At 46.7% G+C, this 21,478-nt stretch overlaps 3 non-coding genes across 3 annotated transcripts; all 3 read right to left on the bottom strand.

Moving 5' to 3' along the window:
• Positions 1-4,895: 4,895 nt before the first annotated feature.
• On the bottom strand, positions 4,896-4,968 carry TRNAV-AAC (transfer RNA valine (anticodon AAC)). The gene has a single exon. It is a non-coding gene; the product is annotated as a tRNA-Val (tRNA).
• A 7,129-nt stretch (positions 4,969-12,097) lies between these two features.
• TRNAV-AAC (transfer RNA valine (anticodon AAC)) lies at positions 12,098-12,170 on the bottom strand. The gene has a single exon. It is a non-coding gene; the product is annotated as a tRNA-Val (tRNA).
• A 7,128-nt stretch (positions 12,171-19,298) lies between these two features.
• On the bottom strand, positions 19,299-19,371 carry TRNAV-AAC (transfer RNA valine (anticodon AAC)). Its single transcript has one exon. It is a non-coding gene; the product is annotated as a tRNA-Val (tRNA).
• Positions 19,372-21,478: the final 2,107 nt, after the last annotated feature.

Here is a 21,478-nt window from a genome sequence, read left to right as displayed (position 1 = left end):
ATCACGACCAGAACGCCAAGCAGAGAATAAAGGACTATGCAGACATTCGCAGGAAAGCCAAGGACTGCATGCTAGAAGTTGAAGAGGTAGTGACGATGAAGCAGCCACAAACCCACAAACACATGGCAATGTTCAAGGATGATCTCCTAGTGATTACTGCACGAAAGGGTTCAATGGTTACGGCCCAGGGCGACCGTGGGTCCACCACCTGCAACTCCTCACATTTCAAACGGTTTCCACTAGCCACCCCACGGCGGGCAAGGGGAAGAGGGGACATGTCTGATGAACACCATGAGGACGATTCATATCATGGAGACCGAGAAGACTCTGACACCTCTGGTGTGGAATACACTGGGGAGCCGGCAGGAAGAATGGTGCGAGAGACAGAGAACTCGAGACCCCAAAGAGCAAGAAACAAACTGCAATGTCTCATTGAAGAAATGGTCTGAGGCGCACCATCCCAGGCACATGTTGCACCCCCTTTGGGGTAATTGTTTAATTTGCGGGGATGTCCCATTGACAGTTGGGTTCTGGGGCATGGGGCGGGGGTAACAGGGGAACTGATGAAGGCTAAGCATGGGCAAGGCAGTGGCATGTAGGAGGTGTATGAATAAAGATGTGTTGCGTTTGACACCTGCCTCCCGTGTCTTTGTACTGTGCAGTGCCGGCACCAGGGCAGGAGGTCCCTCACCCCGGGCCCAACACAATGGCCTGTATGTGATGATGCCATGAGCGAGGCAATGGACAAGTCAGCCTGCGCTGCACGACACACACCTGATCAACATTATGTATGGAAAATGGTGCAGACCATAACAACGTGTAAGAACGGGTTATTTTGTATAGTGCAGAATTATGTATTGTCAGCTGGAAAATGTCCCGACAGTTTTCAGATATAAGCCAGCCACATGGTGGTTGGTATATGTGAATTTAGTATGTAATACGTTTTCAGGAACTGCTAAGAACCAGCCTAAATACCAATACCAGTAATTGTCACATAGAACAGACTTCAGACACTTACGTGGGCAACTACCACCAAGTAGGTAAGATACCACCTGTCCAGTGACAGATGCACCCTGGTGGATCCACCCTGGTGCACAAGGCATCCTAGTTCGAGAGAAGTGTGAGAGAATTCCTAGACTTCACTGTGAATGATCCTATGGTTAAGAGACCATAGTAACTACATTGAAAAATGTAATCTCCATAAAAGAAGCACTTGACTTCTGAAGTGAATTCATTTTCATAATCAATGACTCAGGCCATGTTCTTTCACTTTAAGTATCCTGGTTCTTCCCTTATCTGCTCAAGGCTCACCCCCTTCACTCACCTGGTCTCTATCTCTTTCCCCTCCACCTGTCTTTCTAGTCTCTACTCATTGGCTCTCATTTCCTCACTACCGTAAATGCCTCTTTTTTGCAACTTTTCCAATACACCTCTAGCAACTCTGTCCTTGTCTCACCTCTAGCCCTTCCAATCTGCTGATTATCCCCTATTCCGCCCTATTGCATCTTTCCCTTTGAATTATCCCATTCACTCTCACCTTCATGGCTGTCCTACTCTCACTTTTATCTATCTCTATCTATGGTTCCACGCCACTCATAGCTCAGGGTCTTTCTCCCACTGCAACCTCAATCCTTGTTTTGTTATCAACTTTATCTTTACCAATTCCACTCTGGCACCAATGCCAGACTCGCGTCTATGTCCTTTCATCTAAATAAGTTTCCCCATGTTAATTTTCATCAATAAAATTACATTGTGGCCTTTCATCGTTTTGTTAATATATAGGGGGTGTCACCCCATAGTCCACAATACCCCCAGCCCTATGCTTCCTTTCTTAATACATATGCATGCCTTGTCATCACCACCATGCAATGCTGTCAAAGTCAATTTCCACAAGGTAATTTATTTTGATGAAAGATGGCATATGTCAGACTATCACCTACATTCCTCCCAGTATCACACCTCCAACTCTCCTTGTTTCTTCCCTTCTTCTATCCTCTCATTCTCTCATGATATTCTCTTATTATCCCTATAATCTCCATCAGTTTGGTTTCCTCTCAACTACATCAAGTCTTCTTCCTCTTTTTCCTTCTACTATTTTGCTCTCATCTGTCAACCCAGCTCTCTCAGAGTCCTGGTGGCCTCTGGGCTCTGTGGGTTTTCCGGCGTGTGCCTCTCTGCTCCAGGAGCCGCCGCCATAGGTTGTTACCGTGGCAAGACCCAGTGGTCGGGTCTCTCCTCCGTTCCGTTCTGCCCTCAGAAACACCACTCAGTTCCTCGGGTGTCCTGGCTGGTGTATGCTGATCTCCCCAGTAGTTGGGGGACTGGTTGCTCCGCCTTCGCCTCCCGGGAGTGACGGGCTGCGATCCTCCATGCCACACAGAGGAGGAGCCGTTATGCCCGGGGCTCCCCCGGTGTGGTGAGCCGATCCGCAGCCTCCCTGCTGGCTCCCTCGATGTCCGGGAGTCGGGTAAGGCTCTTGCCAATTCCGCTTTGATGTTGCCCGCAAGGCAGTCTAGGCCATCTGGGGTGCTAGGTGCAGCTGAAGTCCCTGTCACAGGATCAGAGGCGCCTCTCCCTGCACTCCGCGCTACTGCGCACACAAAGGTGTCCTCTGTCGTTCTCAGCCCAGTTTAGGTTTAGGAACCTCAAGTCTCGCCAACAGGTGCCCAGTGTCTCAAATTTTCATAATCTGCACTTTGAGGTTGGCTTCAGAGTTGATGTGCGGCCGGATCTTGTACGGATGTTTCGGCTCGCGGCCATGTTGATTGGGCTCTCTAGTACCACCTCCAGGGTGTATTTTATTAAAATTTGAAATTAACAAAGATCACTTCGCAGTGTGTGCTGAAAACTGTACTCTATAAATTAATTGGGTAATCCTTGTTGTCCAGCTGACCACGACTTCTTAAGGAAGAGGGGTGTCTTTGTTTTTTAATCAGTCCAACCTTTTTATCCAGCTTCCCCAAAACAGGTATTTCTGCAAGGGGAGTCTGAAATCCAAAATTCCCCAAAGCATTCTAAGTTTTCTGTCTGACTTCCCAACATAGACCAAAGCGGGGGGAGTGGTGGGGGGGTCTGAAAAATTAACCGATAAATCACCCTGTGTTTATTTTAAATCATAAGTGTGTGCGAAATCATCATTACCAATCTTGAAATCCTACTTCTATCCTTTTAAGCCTGCAGGAAAATCAAAATCGCACAAAAGTGCCTCCATTATTAATCAATATAATTATTTTGTGAAGTTAAATTTACAGAAAGTGAATAATTGCGATTGTGTCTTTTTAACTCACTTTTGTGATATATTTATGCTGAGAAAAGTTGAGCCACGGATAAAGTGGTTTTTAACATTTTCGTGCTCATTTCTATTACTTTTAATTTAAATAAATACCAATATATTTCCCCTACACTGGCCTGGTTCTTGGCTCATTGTCAGCTCATGGTAGAGGGATCCAAGGGGCATGATATGTGTCTGAGATAGGGCAAAAAAAAAAAGAATCTGTTAAATAGTTTGTTGCATAACCACGTGAGTGGGGAGAGAAGGAACTCCCCGTTTTGAGGGTGGCTTATCGACACTGTTACAACCCTCAGGAAGAGTATGTTATCAAACAAATTTGGACTTTGGAAAATCGGTCTGAGATTAGGCGCAGAGCCTCTAGGCATCAAGAATTGGGACTCAATCTGAAAGGCATTTGAATTTTCTCAAATAGGACTATTACAGGAATTATGCAAGGTAGAAGAAGTACCTATGAAGTGATTAGAAATAAGCATCTCAAGAACCATTGGGAATTTGTATAGTGAAGACGTTCTAACGCCCTGGTGAAGACCAGTGAGTAAGAGGTTGAAACACTCATTGACGATATTTTCAGGCTGAATGGACATTAAAGAATATCTATATGCATGACATAAAACTATTGTTGTTCGAATTCAACTTTTTTTAGTGTTATAATTGTTCATGTAAAATAGATGAATAGGTACATGGCGCATATGCCAGATACTGTGAACTTTAGTATTATGTCAGAAGAAGCTTCAAAACTGCTAAATAATCTTAAACTGATCGCTACAAATGGATGCAAGTTGTCCCGACCCCTTACAGCTACCATATTCCGAAGGAACAGATAAATACAATTTTAAGGGAGCATTGGTAAAGTTCATAAAAATGTCCCTCTATTTGGACTAACAGTATACCACAAAAGAAAGGGACAAGACTTGATATGATTTATCAAGTGCAACAAGTCACCAGTGTGATCCCTCTAGAAGAAGTACGCTATGCCTATTTAAGCTTCACAAAGGTGGTTTAAAAAAGGCCACCCCAGTGTGGGTCACATTGGTGCAGGCCTGTTTTGTAATTTTGTGTTTATTTTTTTTTGGTCAATTCACATAATTATCTATGGACTGTAACTTTACTGTTTCTACCCCTTTTAGATAGGTGGCACACCACCGCTATCTATGGACATGAGCCTTTATTAGGGATCGTGTAGTTCTTCCAGGGGTATATATAGGTCGTGAACATGATGCAGCAACTCTATATAGCAATCTACGTTTAAGGGTAGCCCAAACTCTGATATCTGGATCCTCCCAATCTATCTATGAGTGCAGCCACTCTGGTACTTAATGCATATTTCCAGTTTTGATTTGATCATCCCTTTTGCTGTATATTGTATAGGCGTTCATAAAACTGTCCCATACTTTGGTCTATAAAGTCTGGTACACCCCTAATGTCTATATGTGGCAGTGCAGAGTATGCACATGGCTAGTCAGAATGTGAGATTCCTTGCACAGCACTAACCATATGTTGCCGCTACCGACTTTTTTAGCATGTCATCCACAAATGTTTGCACGTATGTGCAGTTTTTAATTAACAGAGTTCTAATTCGGTATGTGCCAGGAAAAAAAAAAAGTGTTTCCGCCCGGTCTCGAACCGGGGACCTTTCGCGTGTTAGGCGAACGTGATAACCACTACACTACGGAAACTGCCATGTTAGCACTGAACAGTTTGACTTACTCTTCACACTCCTCCTTCTGTGATGTATGTTTTGGCCTGTTTTCAGCACTCAAAGCCTCCTTGTATTTCAGTTTCTCTTACTGTTGTTGGATAATTGTGTTGTAGCTTCACCAAAATCCTACCCCCATCAGGATAGTTTCTAAGAAGTTTGTGAAATATGGTGCCAAAGGAAAACTGTTACATGCACCCCTGCCCCAAATGTGTGCACGGCTCCCTTCCATGCCCCAAACTTCTCCCTATGCATAACCACCACATGGCACCACCCAATATCAATGGCCCCTCTTGCTTCAGGCACAAACATGACAGCATGTGTAGCTTCCATATCCACAGGCCCAAAGACGTAGGGTTTGCAAAATCCCCACCCAGATAAATACCTTGTCCCAGCCAGATCTGCATTTACCCACCATACCCTGCAGTATATTATTAACCTGACCCATACATCTCAACCTCTTCGAGTTGCCCTGGCAAATTAAATCAGATTTAGCCAGAGAGAGTCCACTGAAATCAATGGGCTGGTGGGCGGGCTAGCCATATTTATGAACTGACTCCATAGTAAGTGACACCCCACGAAATGTGTTAATTGAGTGGTAGGCCTCACTTTTCTGTTAGGAATGGATGATGGCCCTCACGTTGATAGTTGGGTTCCCGGGGCACGGAGCGGGATAGGGTGGGGGGCGGCGGGAAAAGGGGAAGTGACAAGGCTAAGCACGGGCAAGGCAGTTGCAGGTAGGAGGTGTATGAATAACAACATGTTGCGTGTGACACCTGCCTCCTGTGTCTTTGTACTGCCCAGTGCTGGCCCTGGGGTAGAAGGTCCCTCACCCCGGGTCCACCCAGTGGCAACGAAGGAGAGACATCCTATGCGTGGGAGGCTACAGCGCCGGGAAGGCGAAGCGCATGGCAACGGAGGCCCAGGAGAGGGAGAACTACTGGTGGCCGTGGCAGTGAGGGCGTTGCCCTGCCTATGTATCGGAAGATGCAGGAGGCTGGATTGTGCCCGGGGGTCCGCAGCAGTGATTGCCAGTAGCAGTGGTGAGTGAGGGAAGGGAGCAGGGAACCAACGGTGCTTGTGCCTCGCTGCAGCTGTTAGAAGAAGCCCCTCCCTCCCACATCTCATAACCCCACGGTGCTGGTACCTCACATAGGTTCCAAGGGTGAAAGTGAGTGTGAGTTCTGTCCCGTCATCCGAGAAGCGGAGACCGACCGGAACCTTCTGTAGTGAATCGCTACTTCTGATATCTTATTCAAGAAGCCATGCCCAAGGGCATCGACCCCGCTACCCTCGCACAGGAAACAAGAGATGGATCCAGCATGCCTCATCGTCAGTGAAGGACTCAGATCAGGGCGGTGGAGATGGGCCAAAGAAAGAGGTCGCCTTGAATCGGAAGACGTCCATAGAGAAATAGACAGGCTTTTACTGGTGAAGGAGGAACTGGCCTTGTCTGAGGACAACCTACTACTAAAAGGACACAATATGGTGATCCCAGCTTCACTCCGAAGGAAAGTAGTGGAACTAGCACATGAGGGGCACCGAGGAATAGTGTCTACGAAACACATGTTGAGACAGAAGGTCTGGTTCCCCCAACTAGATGCGCTTTTGGGGGAGGTCTTGAAAGAGTGTCCGACCTGTTGCCTCATTACACCCAACAGACATCCAGAGCGTTATCGGATGTCTGCGTTACCGGAGGGGGTGTGGGAAGCAGTGGCGGCTGACTTCTTTGGTCTCATCGAAGGGAGAAAATACATCCTAGCCATAATGGACAAGTACCCCAGCTATTTAGAGGCGCAGAGAGTCTCCACGGCAGCTCACTATGTCATCCGAGTCCTGGACCACATTTTCACAGCATATGGCATTTCCCAAAAAGTGAAGACAGATAATGTATCTCCATACGCTGGCCAAGACTTTGAGCGCTTCAGTGAATACATGGGGTTTCATCACCAGAAGATCATGCTGTTATGGCCTCAAGCAAACGGCATGATTGAGCGTTTCATGGCAAACCTCAAACAAGTGCTACAGGTGGCCCAGTAAACTGGACAACCCTACGAGCATGTCTTCCATCAACTGCTCAGGGACTATTGGAGCACTGCACACAGCTCCACAGGAAAAGCCCAGCAGAGGTCCTGTTTGGGAGAAATGTTCGGTCCCGGCTGCCACAGCATGGCCCCCAAGACACCATGCGACCTGAGGATAGTGAAATGAGAGATCACGACCAGAACGCCAAGCAGAGAATAAAGGACTATGCAGACATTCGCAGGAAAGCCAAGGACTGCATGCTAGAAGTTGAAGAGGTAGTGACGATGAAGCAGCCACAAACCCACAAACACATGGCAATGTTCAAGGATGATCTCCTAGTGATTACTGCACGAAAGGGTTCAATGGTTACGGCCCAGGGCGACCGTGGGTCCACCACCTGCAACTCCTCACATTTCAAACGGTTTCCACTAGCCACCCCACGGCGGGCAAGGGGAAGAGGGGACATGTCTGATGAACACCATGAGGACGATTCATATCATGGAGACCGAGAAGACTCTGACACCTCTGGTGTGGAATACACTGGGGAGCCGGCAGGAAGAATGGTGCGAGAGACAGAGAACTCGAGACCCCAAAGAGCAAGAAACAAACTGCAATGTCTCATTGAAGAAATGGTCTGAGGCGCACCATCCCAGGCACATGTTGCACCCCCTTTGGGGTAATTGTTTAATTTGCGGGGATGTCCCATTGACAGTTGGGTTCTGGGGCATGGGGCGGGGGTAACAGGGGAACTGATGAAGGCTAAGCATGGGCAAGGCAGTGGCATGTAGGAGGTGTATGAATAAAGATGTGTTGCGTTTGACACCTGCCTCCCGTGTCTTTGTACTGTGCAGTGCCGGCACCAGGGCAGGAGGTCCCTCACCCCGGGCCCAACACAATGGCCTGTATGTGATGATGCCATGAGCGAGGCAATGGACAAGTCAGCCTGCGCTGCACGACACACACCTGATCAACATTATGTATGGAAAATGGTGCAGACCATAACAACGTGTAAGAACGGGTTATTTTGTATAGTGCAGAATTATGTATTGTCAGCTGGAAAATGTCCCGACAGTTTTCAGATATAAGCCAGCCACATGGTGGTTGGTATATGTGAATTTAGTATGTAATACGTTTTCAGGAACTGCTAAGAACCAGCCTAAATACCAATACCAGTAATTGTCACATAGAACAGACTTCAGACACTTACGTGGGCAACTACCACCAAGTAGGTAAGATACCACCTGTCCAGTGACAGATGCACCCTGGTGGATCCACCCTGGTGCACAAGGCATCCTAGTTCGAGAGAAGTGTGAGAGAATTCCTAGACTTCACTGTGAATGATCCTATGGTTAAGAGACCATAGTAACTACATTGAAAAATGTAATCTCCATAAAAGAAGCACTTGACTTCTGAAGTGAATTCATTTTCATAATCAATGACTCAGGCCATGTTCTTTCACTTTAAGTATCCTGGTTCTTCCCTTATCTGCTCAAGGCTCACCCCCTTCACTCACCTGGTCTCTATCTCTTTCCCCTCCACCTGTCTTTCTAGTCTCTACTCATTGGCTCTCATTTCCTCACTACCGTAAATGCCTCTTTTTTGCAACTTTTCCAATACACCTCTAGCAACTCTGTCCTTGTCTCACCTCTAGCCCTTCCAATCTGCTGATTATCCCCTATTCCGCCCTATTGCATCTTTCCCTTTGAATTATCCCATTCACTCTCACCTTCATGGCTGTCCTACTCTCACTTTTATCTATCTCTATCTATGGTTCCACGCCACTCATAGCTCAGGGTCTTTCTCCCACTGCAACCTCAATCCTTGTTTTGTTATCAACTTTATCTTTACCAATTCCACTCTGGCACCAATGCCAGACTCGCGTCTATGTCCTTTCATCTAAATAAGTTTCCCCATGTTAATTTTCATCAATAAAATTACATTGTGGCCTTTCATCGTTTTGTTAATATATAGGGGGTGTCACCCCATAGTCCACAATACCCCCAGCCCTATGCTTCCTTTCTTAATACATATGCATGCCTTGTCATCACCACCATGCAATGCTGTCAAAGTCAATTTCCACAAGGTAATTTATTTTGATGAAAGATGGCATATGTCAGACTATCACCTACATTCCTCCCAGTATCACACCTCCAACTCTCCTTGTTTCTTCCCTTCTTCTATCCTCTCATTCTCTCATGATATTCTCTTATTATCCCTATAATCTCCATCAGTTTGGTTTCCTCTCAACTACATCAAGTCTTCTTCCTCTTTTTCCTTCTACTATTTTGCTCTCATCTGTCAACCCAGCTCTCTCAGAGTCCTGGTGGCCTCTGGGCTCTGTGGGTTTTCCGGCGTGTGCCTCTCTGCTCCAGGAGCCGCCGCCATAGGTTGTTACCGTGGCAAGACCCAGTGGTCGGGTCTCTCCTCCGTTCCGTTCTGCCCTCAGAAACACCACTCAGTTCCTCGGGTGTCCTGGCTGGTGTATGCTGATCTCCCCAGTAGTTGGGGGACTGGTTGCTCCGCCTTCGCCTCCCGGGAGTGACGGGCTGCGATCCTCCATGCCACACAGAGGAGGAGCCGTTATGCCCGGGGCTCCCCCGGTGTGGTGAGCCGATCCGCAGCCTCCCTGCTGGCTCCCTCGATGTCCGGGAGTCGGGTAAGGCTCTTGCCAATTCCGCTTTGATGTTGCCTGCAAGGCAGTCTAGGCCATCTGGGGTGCTAGGTGCAGCTGAAGTCCCTGTCACAGGATCAGAGGCGCCTCTCCCTGCACTCCGCGCTACTGCGCACACAAAGGTGTCCTCTGTCGTTCTCAGCCCAGTTTAGGTTTAGGAACCTCAAGTCTCGCCAACAGGTGCCCAGTGTCTCAAATTTTCATAATCTGCACTTTGAGGTTGGCTTCAGAGTTGATGTGCGGCCGGATCTTGTACGGATGTTTCGGCTCGCGGCCATGTTGATTGGGCTCTCTAGTACCACCTCCAGGGTGTATTTTATTAAAATTTGAAATTAACAAAGATCACTTCGCAGTGTGTGCTGAAAACTGTACTCTATAAATTAATTGGGTAATCCTTGTTGTCCAGCTGACCACGACTTCTTAAGGAAGAGGGGTGTCTTTGTTTTTTAATCAGTCCAACCTTTTTATCCAGCTTCCCCAAAACAGGTATTTCTGCAAGGGGAGTCTGAAATCCAAAATTCCCCAAAGCATTCTAAGTTTTCTGTCTGACTTCCCAACATAGACCAAAGCGGGGGGAGTGGTGGGGGGGTCTGAAAAATTAACCGATAAATCACCCTGTGTTTATTTTAAATCATAAGTGTGTGCGAAATCATCATTACCAATCTTGAAATCCTACTTCTATCCTTTTAAGCCTGCAGGAAAATCAAAATCGCACAAAAGTGCCTCCATTATTAATCAATATAATTATTTTGTGAAGTTAAATTTACAGAAAGTGAATAATTGCGATTGTGTCTTTTTAACTCACTTTTGTGATATATTTATGCTGAGAAAAGTTGAGCCACGGATAAAGTGGTTTTTAACATTTTCGTGCTCATTTCTATTACTTTTAATTTAAATAAATACCAATATATTTCCCCTACACTGGCCTGGTTCTTGGCTCATTGTCAGCTCATGGTAGAGGGATCCAAGGGGCATGATATGTGTCTGAGATAGGGCAAAAAAAAAAAGAATCTGTTAAATAGTTTGTTGCATAACCACGTGAGTGGGGAGAGAAGGAACTCCCCGTTTTGAGGGTGGCTTATCGACACTGTTACAACCCTCAGGAAGAGTATGTTATCAAACAAATTTGGACTTTGGAAAATCGGTCTGAGATTAGGCGCAGAGCCTCTAGGCATCAAGAATTGGGACTCAATCTGAAAGGCATTTGAATTTTCTCAAATAGGACTATTACAGGAATTATGCAAGGTAGAAGAAGTACCTATGAAGTGATTAGAAATAAGCATCTCAAGAACCATTGGGAATTTGTATAGTGAAGACGTTCTAACGCCCTGGTGAAGACCAGTGAGTAAGAGGTTGAAACACTCATTGACGATATTTTCAGGCTGAATGGACATTAAAGAATATCTATATGCATGACATAAAACTATTGTTGTTCGAATTCAACTTTTTTTAGTGTTATAATTGTTCATGTAAAATAGATGAATAGGTACATGGCGCATATGCCAGATACTGTGAACTTTAGTATTATGTCAGAAGAAGCTTCAAAACTGCTAAATAATCTTAAACTGATCGCTACAAATGGATGCAAGTTGTCCCGACCCCTTACAGCTACCATATTCCGAAGGAACAGATAAATACAATTTTAAGGGAGCATTGGTAAAGTTCATAAAAATGTCCCTCTATTTGGACTAACAGTATACCACAAAAGAAAGGGACAAGACTTGATATGATTTATCAAGTGCAACAAGTCACCAGTGTGATCCCTCTAGAAGAAGTACGCTATGCCTATTTAAGCTTCACAAAGGTGGTTTAAAAAAGGCCACCCCAGTGTGGGTCACATTGGTGCAGGCCTGTTTTGTAATTTTGTGTTTATTTTTTTTTGGTCAATTCACATAATTATCTATGGACTGTAACTTTACTGTTTCTACCCCTTTTAGATAGGTGGCACACCACCGCTATCTATGGACATGAGCCTTTATTAGGGATCGTGTAGTTCTTCCAGGGGTATATATAGGTCGTGAACATGATGCAGCAACTCTATATAGCAATCTACGTTTAAGGGTAGCCCAAACTCTGATATCTGGATCCTCCCAATCTATCTATGAGTGCAGCCACTCTGGTACTTAATGCATATTTCCAGTTTTGATTTGATCATCCCTTTTGCTGTATATTGTATAGGCGTTCATAAAACTGTCCCATACTTTGGTCTATAAAGTCTGGTACACCCCTAATGTCTATATGTGGCAGTGCAGAGTATGCACATGGCTAGTCAGAATGTGAGATTCCTTGCACAGCACTAACCATATGTTGCCGCTACCGACTTTTTTAGCATGTCATCCACAAATGTTTGCACGTATGTGCAGTTTTTAATTAACAGAGTTCTAATTCGGTATGTGCCAGGAAAAAAAAAAAGTGTTTCCGCCCGGTCTCGAACCGGGGACCTTTCGCGTGTTAGGCGAACGTGATAACCACTACACTACGGAAACTGCCATGTTGGCACTGAACAGTTTGACTTACTCTTCACACTCCTCCTTCTGTGATGTATGTTTTGGCCTGTTTTCAGCACTCAAAGCCTCCTTGTATTTCAGTTTCTCTTACTGTTGTTGGATAATTGTGTTGTAGCTTCACCAAAATCCTACCCCCATCAGGATAGTTTCTAAGAAGTTTGTGAAATATGGTGCCAAAGGAAAACTGTTACATGCACCCCTGCCCCAAATGTGTGCACGGCTCCCTTCCATGCCCCAAACTTCTCCCTATGCATAACCACCACATGGCACCACCCAATATCAATGGCCCCTCTTGCTTCAGGCACAAACATGACAGCATGTGTAGCTTCCATATCCACAGGCCCAAAGACGTAGGGTTTGCAAAATCCCCACCCAGATAAATACCTTGTCCCAGCCAGATCTGCGTTTACCCACCATACCCTGCATTATATTATTAACCTGACCCATACATCTCAACCTCTTCGAGTTGCCCTGGCAAATTAAATCAGATTTAGCCAGAGAGAGTCCACTGAAATCAATGGGCTGGTGGGCGGGCTAGCCATATTTATGAACTGACTCCATAGTAAGTGACACCCCACGAAATGTGTTAATTGAGTGGTAGGCCTCACTTTTCTGTTAGGAATGGATGATGGCCCTCACGTTGATAGTTGGGTTCCCGGGGCACGGAGCGGGATAGGGTGGGGGGCGGCGGGAAAAGGGGAAGTGACAAGGCTAAGCACGGGCAAGGCAGTTGCAGGTAGGAGGTGTATGAATAACAACATGTTGCGTGTGACACCTGCCTCCTGTGTCTTTGTACTGCCCAGTGCTGGCCCTGGGGTAGAAGGTCCCTCACCCCGGGTCCACCCAGTGGCAACGAAGGAGAGACATCCTATGCGTGGGAGGCTACAGCGCCGGGAAGGCGAAGCGCATGGCAACGGAGGCCCAGGAGAGGGAGAACTACTGGTGGCCGTGGCAGTGAGGGCGTTGCCCTGCCTATGTATCGGAAGATGCAGGAGGCTGGATTGTGCCCGGGGGTCCGCAGCAGTGATTGCCAGTAGCAGTGGTGAGTGAGGGAAGGGAGCAGGGAACCAACAGTGCTTGTGCCTCGCTGCAGCTGTTAGAAGAAGCCCCTCCCTCCCACATCTCATAACCCCACGGTGCTGGTACCTCACATAGGTTCCAAGGGTGAAAGTGAGTGTGAGTTCTGTCCCGTCATCCGAGAAGCGGAGACCGACCGGAACCTTCTGTAGTGAATCGCTACTTCTGATATCTTATTCAAGAAGCCATGCCCAAGGGCATCGACCCCGCTACCCTCGCACAGGAAACAAGAGATGGATCCAGCATGCCTCATCGTCAGTGAAGGACTCAGATCAGGGCGGTGGAGATGGGCCAAAGAAAGAGGTCGCCTTGAATCGGAAGACGTCCATAGAGAAATAGACAGGCTTTTACTGGTGAAGGAGGAACTGGCCTTGTCTGAGGACAACCTACTACTAAAAGGACACAATATGGTGATCCCAGCTTCACTCCGAAGGAAAGTAGTGGAACTAGCACATGAGGGGCACCGAGGAATAGTGTCTACGAAACACATGTTGAGACAGAAGGTCTGGTTCCCCCAACTAGATGCGCTTTTGGGGGAGGTCTTGAAAGAGTGTCCGACCTGTTGCCTCATTACACCCAACAGACATCCAGAGCGTTATCGGATGTCTGCGTTACCGGAGGGGGTGTGGGAAGCAGTGGCGGCTGACTTCTTTGGTCTCATCGAAGGGAGAAAATACATCCTAGCCATAATGGACAAGTACCCCAGCTATTTAGAGGCGCAGAGAGTCTCCACGGCAGCTCACTATGTCATCCGAGTCCTGGACCACATTTTCACAGCATATGGCATTTCCCAAAAAGTGAAGACAGATAATGTATCTCCATACGCTGGCCAAGACTTTGAGCGCTTCAGTGAATACATGGGGTTTCATCACCAGAAGATCATGCTGTTATGGCCTCAAGCAAACGGCATGATTGAGCGTTTCATGGCAAACCTCAAACAAGTGCTACAGGTGGCCCAGTAAACTGGACAACCCTACGAGCATGTCTTCCATCAACTGCTCAGGGACTATTGGAGCACTGCACACAGATCCATAGGAAAAGCCCAGCAGAGGTCCTGTTTGGGAGAAATGTTCGGTCCCGGCTGCCACAGCATGGCCCCCAAGACACCATGCGACCTGAGGATAGTGAAATGAGAGATCACGACCAGAACGCCAAGCAGAGAATAAAGGACTATGCAGACATTCGCAGGAAAGCCAAGGACTGCATGCTAGAAGTTGAAGAGGTAGTGACGATGAAGCAACCACAAACCCACAAACACATGGCAATGTTCAAGGATGATCTCCTAGTGATTACTGCACGAAAGGGTTCAATGGTTACGGCCCAGGGCGACCGTGGGTCCACCACCTGCAACTCCTCACATTTCAAACGGTTTCCACTAGCCACCCCACGGCGGGCAAGGGGAAGAGGGGACATGTCTGATGAACACCATGAGGACGATTCATATCATGGAGACCGAGAAGACTCTGACACCTCTGGTGTGGAATACACTGGGGAGCCGGCAGGAAGAATGGTGCGAGAGACAGAGAACTCGAGACCCCAAAGAGCAAGAAACAAACTGCAATGTCTCATTGAAGAAATGGTCTGAGGCGCACCATCCCAGGCACATGTTGCACCCCCTTTGGGGTAATTGTTTAATTTGCGGGGATGTCCCATTGACAGTTGGGTTCTGGGGCATGGGGCGGGGGTAACAGGGGAACTGATGAAGGCTAAGCATGGGCAAGGCAGTGGCATGTAGGAGGTGTATGAATAAAGATGTGTTGCGTTTGACACCTGCCTCCCGTGTCTTTGTAGTGTGCAGTGCCGGCACCAGGGCAGGAGGTCCCTCACCCCGGGCCCAACACAATGGCCTGTATGTGATGATGCCATGAGCGAGGCAATGGACAAGTCAGCCTGCGCTGCACGACACACACCTGATCAACATTATGTATGGAAAATGGTGCAGACCATAACAACGTGTAAGAACGGGTTATTTTGTATAGTGCAGAATTATGTATTGTCAGCTGGAAAATGTCCCGACAGTTTTCAGATATAAGCCAGCCACATGGTGGTTGGTATATGTGAATTTAGTATGTAATACGTTTTCAGGAACTGCTAAGAACCAGCCTAAATACAAATACCAGTAATTGTCACATAGAACAGACTTCAGACACTTACGTGGGCAACTACCACCAAGTAGGTAAGATACCACCTGTCCAGTGACAGATGCACCCTGGTGGATCCACCCTGGTGCACAAGGCATCCTAGTTCGAGAGAAGTGTGAGAGAATTCCTAGACTTCACTGTGAATGATCCTATGGTTAAGAGACCATAGTAACTACATTGAAAAATGTAATCTCCATAAAAGAAGCACTTGACTTCTGAAGTGAATTCATTTTCATAATCAATGACTCAGGCCATGTTCTTTCACTTTAAGTATCCTGGTTCTTCCCTTATCTGCTCAAGGCTCACCCCCTTCACTCACCTGGTCTCTATCTCTTTCCCCTCCACCTGTCTTTCTAGTCTCTACTCATTGGCTCTCATTTCCTCACTACCGTAAATGCCTCTTTTTTGCAACTTTTCCAATACACCTCTAGCAACTCTGTCCTTGTCTCACCTCTAGCCCTTCCAATCTGCTGATTATCCCCTATTCCGCCCTATTGCATCTTTCCCTTTGAATTATCCCATTCACTCTCACCTTCATGGCTGTCCTACTCTCACTTTTATCTATCTCTATCTATGGTTCCACGCCACTCATAGCTCAGGGTCTTTCTCCCACTGCAACCTCAATCCTTGTTTTGTTATCAACTTTATCTTTACCAATTCCACTCTGGCACCAATGCCAGACTCGCGTCTATGTCCTTTCATCTAAATAAGTTTCCCCATGTTAATTTTCATCAATAAAATTACATTGTGGCCTTTCATCGTTTTGTTAATATATAGGGGGTGTCACCCCATAGTCCACAATACCCCCAGCCCTATGCTTCCTTTCTTAATACATATGCATGCCTTGTCATCACCACCATGCAATGCTGTCAAAGTCAATTTCCACAAGGTAATTTATTTTGATGAAAGATGGCATATGTCAGACTATCACCTACATTCCTCCCAGTATCACACCTCCAACTCTCCTTGTTTCTTCCCTTCTTCTATCCTCTCATTCTCTCATGATATTCTCTTATTATCCCTATAATCTCCATCAGTTTGGTTTCCTCTCAACTACATCAAGTCTTCTTCCTCTTTTTCCTTCTACTATTTTGCTCTCATCTGTCAACCCAGCTCTCTCAGAGTCCTGGTGGCCTCTGGGCTCTGTGGGTTTTCCGGCGTGTGCCTCTCTGCTCCAGGAGCCGCCGCCATAGGTTGTTACCGTGGCAAGACCCAGTGGTCGGGTCTCTCCTCCGTTCCGTTCTGCCCTCAGAAACACCACTCAGTTCCTCGGGTGTCCTGGCTGGTGTATGCTGATCTCCCCAGTAGTTGGGGGACTGGTTGCTCCGCCTTCGCCTCCCGGGAGTGACGGGCTGCGATCCTCCATGCCACACAGAGGAGGAGCCGTTATGCCCGGGGCTCCCCCGGTGTGGTGAGCCGATCCGCAGCCTCCCTGCTGGCTCCCTCGATGTCCGGGAGTCGGGTAAGGCTCTTGCCAATTCCGCTTTGATGTTGCCCGCAAGGCAGTCTAGGCCATCTGGGGTGCTAGGTGCAGCTGAAGTCCCTGTCACAGGATCAGAGGCGCCTCTCCCTGCACTCCGCGCTACTGCGCACACAAAGGTGTCCTCTGTCGTTCTCAGCCCAGTTTAGGTTTAGGAACCTCAAGTCTCGCCAACAGGTGCCCAGTGTCTCAAATTTTCATAATCTGCACTTTGAGGTTGGCTTCAGAGTTGATGTGCGGCCGGATCTTGTACGGATGTTTCGGCTCGCGGCCATGTTGATTGGGCTCTCTAGTACCACCTCCAGGGTGTATTTTATTAAAATTTGAAATTAACAAAGATCACTTCGCAGTGTGTGCTGAAAACTGTACTCTATAAATTAATTGGGTAATCCTTGTTGTCCAGCTGACCACGACTTCTTAAGGAAGAGGGGTGTCTTTGTTTTTTAATCAGTCCAACCTTTTTATCCAGCTTCCCCAAAACAGGTATTTCTGCAAGGGGAGTCTGAAATCCAAAATTCCCCAAAGCATTCTAAGTTTTCTGTCTGACTTCCCAACATAGACCAAAGCGGGGGGAGTGGTGGGGGGGTCTGAAAAATTAACCGATAAATCACCCTGTGTTTATTTTAAATCATAAGTGTGTGCGAAATCATCATTACCAATCTTGAAATCCTACTTCTATCCTTTTAAGCCTGCAGGAAAATCAAAATCGCACAAAAGTGCCTCCATTATTAATCAATATAATTATTTTGTGAAGTTAAATTTACAGAAAGTGAATAATTGCGATTGTGTCTTTTTAACTCACTTTTGTGATATATTTATGCTGAGAAAAGTTGAGCCACGGATAAAGTGGTTTTTAACATTTTCGTGCTCATTTCTATTACTTTTAATTTAAATAAATACCAATATATTTCCCCTACACTGGCCTGGTTCTTGGCTCATTGTCAGCTCATGGTAGAGGGATCCAAGGGGCATGATATGTGTCTGAGATAGGGCAAAAAAAAAAAGAATCTGTTAAATAGTTTGTTGCATAACCACGTGAGTGGGGAGAGAAGGAACTCCCCGTTTTGAGGGTGGCTTATCGACACTGTTACAACCCTCAGGAAGAGTATGTTATCAAACAAATTTGGACTTTGGAAAATCGGTCTGAGATTAGGCGCAGAGCCTCTAGGCATCAAGAATTGGGACTCAATCTGAAAGGCATTTGAATTTTCTCAAATAGGACTATTACAGGAATTATGCAAGGTAGAAGAAGTACCTATGAAGTGATTAGAAATAAGCATCTCAAGAACCATTGGGAATTTGTATAGTGAAGACGTTCTAACGCCCTGGTGAAGACCAGTGAGTAAGAGGTTGAAACACTCATTGACGATATTTTCAGGCTGAATGGACATTAAAGAATATCTATATGCATGACATAAAACTATTGTTGTTCGAATTCAACTTTTTTTAGTGTTATAATTGTTCATGTAAAATAGATGAATAGGTACATGGCGCATATGCCAGATACTGTGAACTTTAGTATTATGTCAGAAGAAGCTTCAAAACTGCTAAATAATCTTAAACTGATCGCTACAAATGGATGCAAGTTGTCCCGACCCCTTACAGCTACCATATTCCGAAGGAACAGATAAATACAATTTTAAGGGAGCATTGGTAAAGTTCATAAAAATGTCACTCTATTTGGACTAACAGTATACCACAAAAGAAAGGGACAAGACTTGATATGATTTATCAAGTGCAACAAGTCACCAGTGTGATCCCTCTAGAAGAAGTACGCTATGCCTATTTAAGCTTCACAAAGGTGGTTTAAAAAAGGCCACCCCAGTGTGGGTCACATTGGTGCAGGCCTGTTTTGTAATTTTGTGTTTATTTTTTTTTGGTCAATTCACATAATTATCTATGGACTGTAACTTTACTGTTTCTACCCCTTTTAGATAGGTGGCACACCACCGCTATCTATGGACATGAGCCTTTATTAGGGATCGTGTAGTTCTTCCAGGGGTATATATAGGTCGTGAACATGATGCAGCAACTCTATATAGCAATCTACGTTTAAGGGTAGCCCAAACTCTGATATCTGGATCCTCCCAATCTATCTATGAGTGCAGCCACTCTGGTACTTAATGCATATTTCCAGTTTTGATTTGATCATCCCTTTTGCTGCATATTGTATAGGCGTTCATAAAACTGTCCCATACTTTGGTCTATAAAGTCTGGTACACCCCTAATTTCTATATGTGGCAGTGCAGAGTATGCACATGGCTAGTCAGAATGTGAGATTCCTTGCACAGCACTAACCATATGTTGCCGCTACCGACTTTTTTAGCATGTCATCCACAAATGTTTGCACGTATGTGCAGTTTTTAATTAACAGAGTTCTAATTCGGTATGTGCCAGGAAAAAAAAAAGTGTTTCCGCCCGGTCTCGAACCGGGGACCTTTCGCGTGTTAGGCGAACGTGATAACCACTACACTACGGAAACTGCCATGTTAGCACTGAACAGTTTGACTTACTCTTCACACTCCTCCTTCTGTGATGTATGTTTTGGCCTGTTTTCAGCACTCAAAGCCTCCTTGTATTTCAGTTTCTCTTACTGTTGTTGGATAATTGTGTTGTAGCTTCACCAAAATCCTACCCCCATCAGGATAGTTTCTAAGAAGTTTGTGAAATATGGTGCCAAAGGAAAACTGTTACATGCACCCCTGCCCCAAATGTGTGCACGGCTCCCTTCCATGCCCCAAACTTCTCCCTATGCATAACCACCACATGGCACCACCCAATATCAATGGCCCCTCTTGCTTCAGGCACAAACATGACAGCATGTGTAGCTTCCATATCCACAGGCCCAAAGACGTAGGGTTTGCAAAATCCCCACCCAGATAAATACCTTGTCCCAGCCAGATCTGCGTTTACCCACCATACCCTGCAGTATATTATTAACCTGACCCATACATCTCAACCTCTTCGAGTTGCCCTGGCAAATTAAATCAGATTTAGCCAGAGAGAGTCCACTGAAATCAATGGGCTGGTGGGCGGGCTAGCCATATTTATGAACTGACTCCATAGTAAGTGACACCCCACGAAATGTGTTAATTGAGTGGTAGGCCTCACTTTTCTGTTAGGAATGGATGATGGCCCTCACGTTGATAGTTGGGTTCCCGGGGCACGGAGCGGGATAGGGTGGGGGGCGGCGGGAAAAGGGGAAGTGACAAGGCTAAGCACGGGCAAGGCAGTTGCAGGTAGGAGGTGTATGAATAACAACATGTTGCGTGTGACACCTGCCTCCTGTGTCTTTGTACTGCCCAGTGCTGGCCCTGGGGTAGAAGGTCCCTCACCCAGGGTCCACCCAGTGGCAACGAAGGAGAGACATCCTATGCGTGGGAGGCTACAGCGCCGGGAAGGCGAAGCGCATGGCAACGGAGGCCCAGGAGAGGGAGAACTACTGGTGGCCGTGGCAGTGAGGGCGTTGCCCTGCCTATGTATCGGAAGATGCAGGAGGCTGGATTGTGCCCGGGGGTCCGCAGCAGTGATTGCCAGTAGCAGTGGTGAGTGAGGGAAGGGAGCAGGGAACCAACAGTGCTTGTGCCTCGCTGCAGCTGTTAGAAGAAGCCCCTCCCTCCCACATCTCATAACCCCACGGTGCTGGTACCTCACATAGGTTCCAAGGGTGAAAGTGAGTGTGAGTTCTGTCCCGTCATCCGAGAAGCGGAGACCGACCGGAACCTTCTGTAGTGAATCGCTACTTCTGATATCTTATTCAAGAAGCCATGCCCAAGGGCATCGACCCCGCTACCCTCGCACAGGAAACAAGAGATGGATCCAGCATGCCTCATCGTCAGTGAAGGACTCAGATCAGGGCGGTGGAGATGGGCCAAAGAAAGAGGTCGCCTTGAATCGGAAGACGTCCATAGAGAAATAGACAGGCTTTTACTGGTGAAGGAGGAACTGGCCTTGTCTGAGGACAACCTACTACTAAAAGGACACAATATGGTGATCCCAGCTTCACTCCGAAGGAAAGTAGTGGAACTAGCACATGAGGGGCACCGAGGAATAGTGTCTACGAAACACATGTTGAGACAGAAGGTCTGGTTCCCCCAACTAGATGCGCTTTTGGGGGAGGTCTTGAAAGAGTGTCCGACCTGTTGCCTCATTACACCCAACAGACATCCAGAGCGTTATCGGATGTCTGCGTTACCGGAGGGGGTGTGGGAAGCAGTGGCGGCTGACTTCTTTGGTCTCATCGAAGGGAGAAAATACATCCTAGCCATAATGGACAAGTACCCCAGGTATTTAGAGGCGCAGAGAGTCTCCACGGCAGCTCACTATGTCATCCGAGTCCTGGACCACATTTTCACAGCATATGGCATTTCCCAAAAAGTGAAGACAGATAATGTATCTCCATACGCTGGCCAAGACTTTGAGCGCTTCAGTGAATACATGGGGTTTCATCACCAGAAGATCATGCTGTTATGGCCTCAAGCAAACGGCATGATTGAGCGTTTCATGGCAAACCTCAAACAAGTGCTACAGGTGGCCCAGTAAACTGGACAACCCTACGAGCATGTCTTCCATCAACTGCTCAGGGACTA

This window comes from Ambystoma mexicanum (assembly GCF_040938575.1).
Source record: "Ambystoma mexicanum isolate Mex_15411 chromosome 12 unlocalized genomic scaffold, UKY_AmexF1_1 Mex_chr12_unloc.2, whole genome shotgun sequence".
In the NCBI taxonomy this organism is placed as follows: domain Eukaryota; kingdom Metazoa; phylum Chordata; class Amphibia; order Caudata; family Ambystomatidae; genus Ambystoma; species Ambystoma mexicanum.
This window is presented reverse-complemented; position numbering and strand designations above follow the sequence as displayed.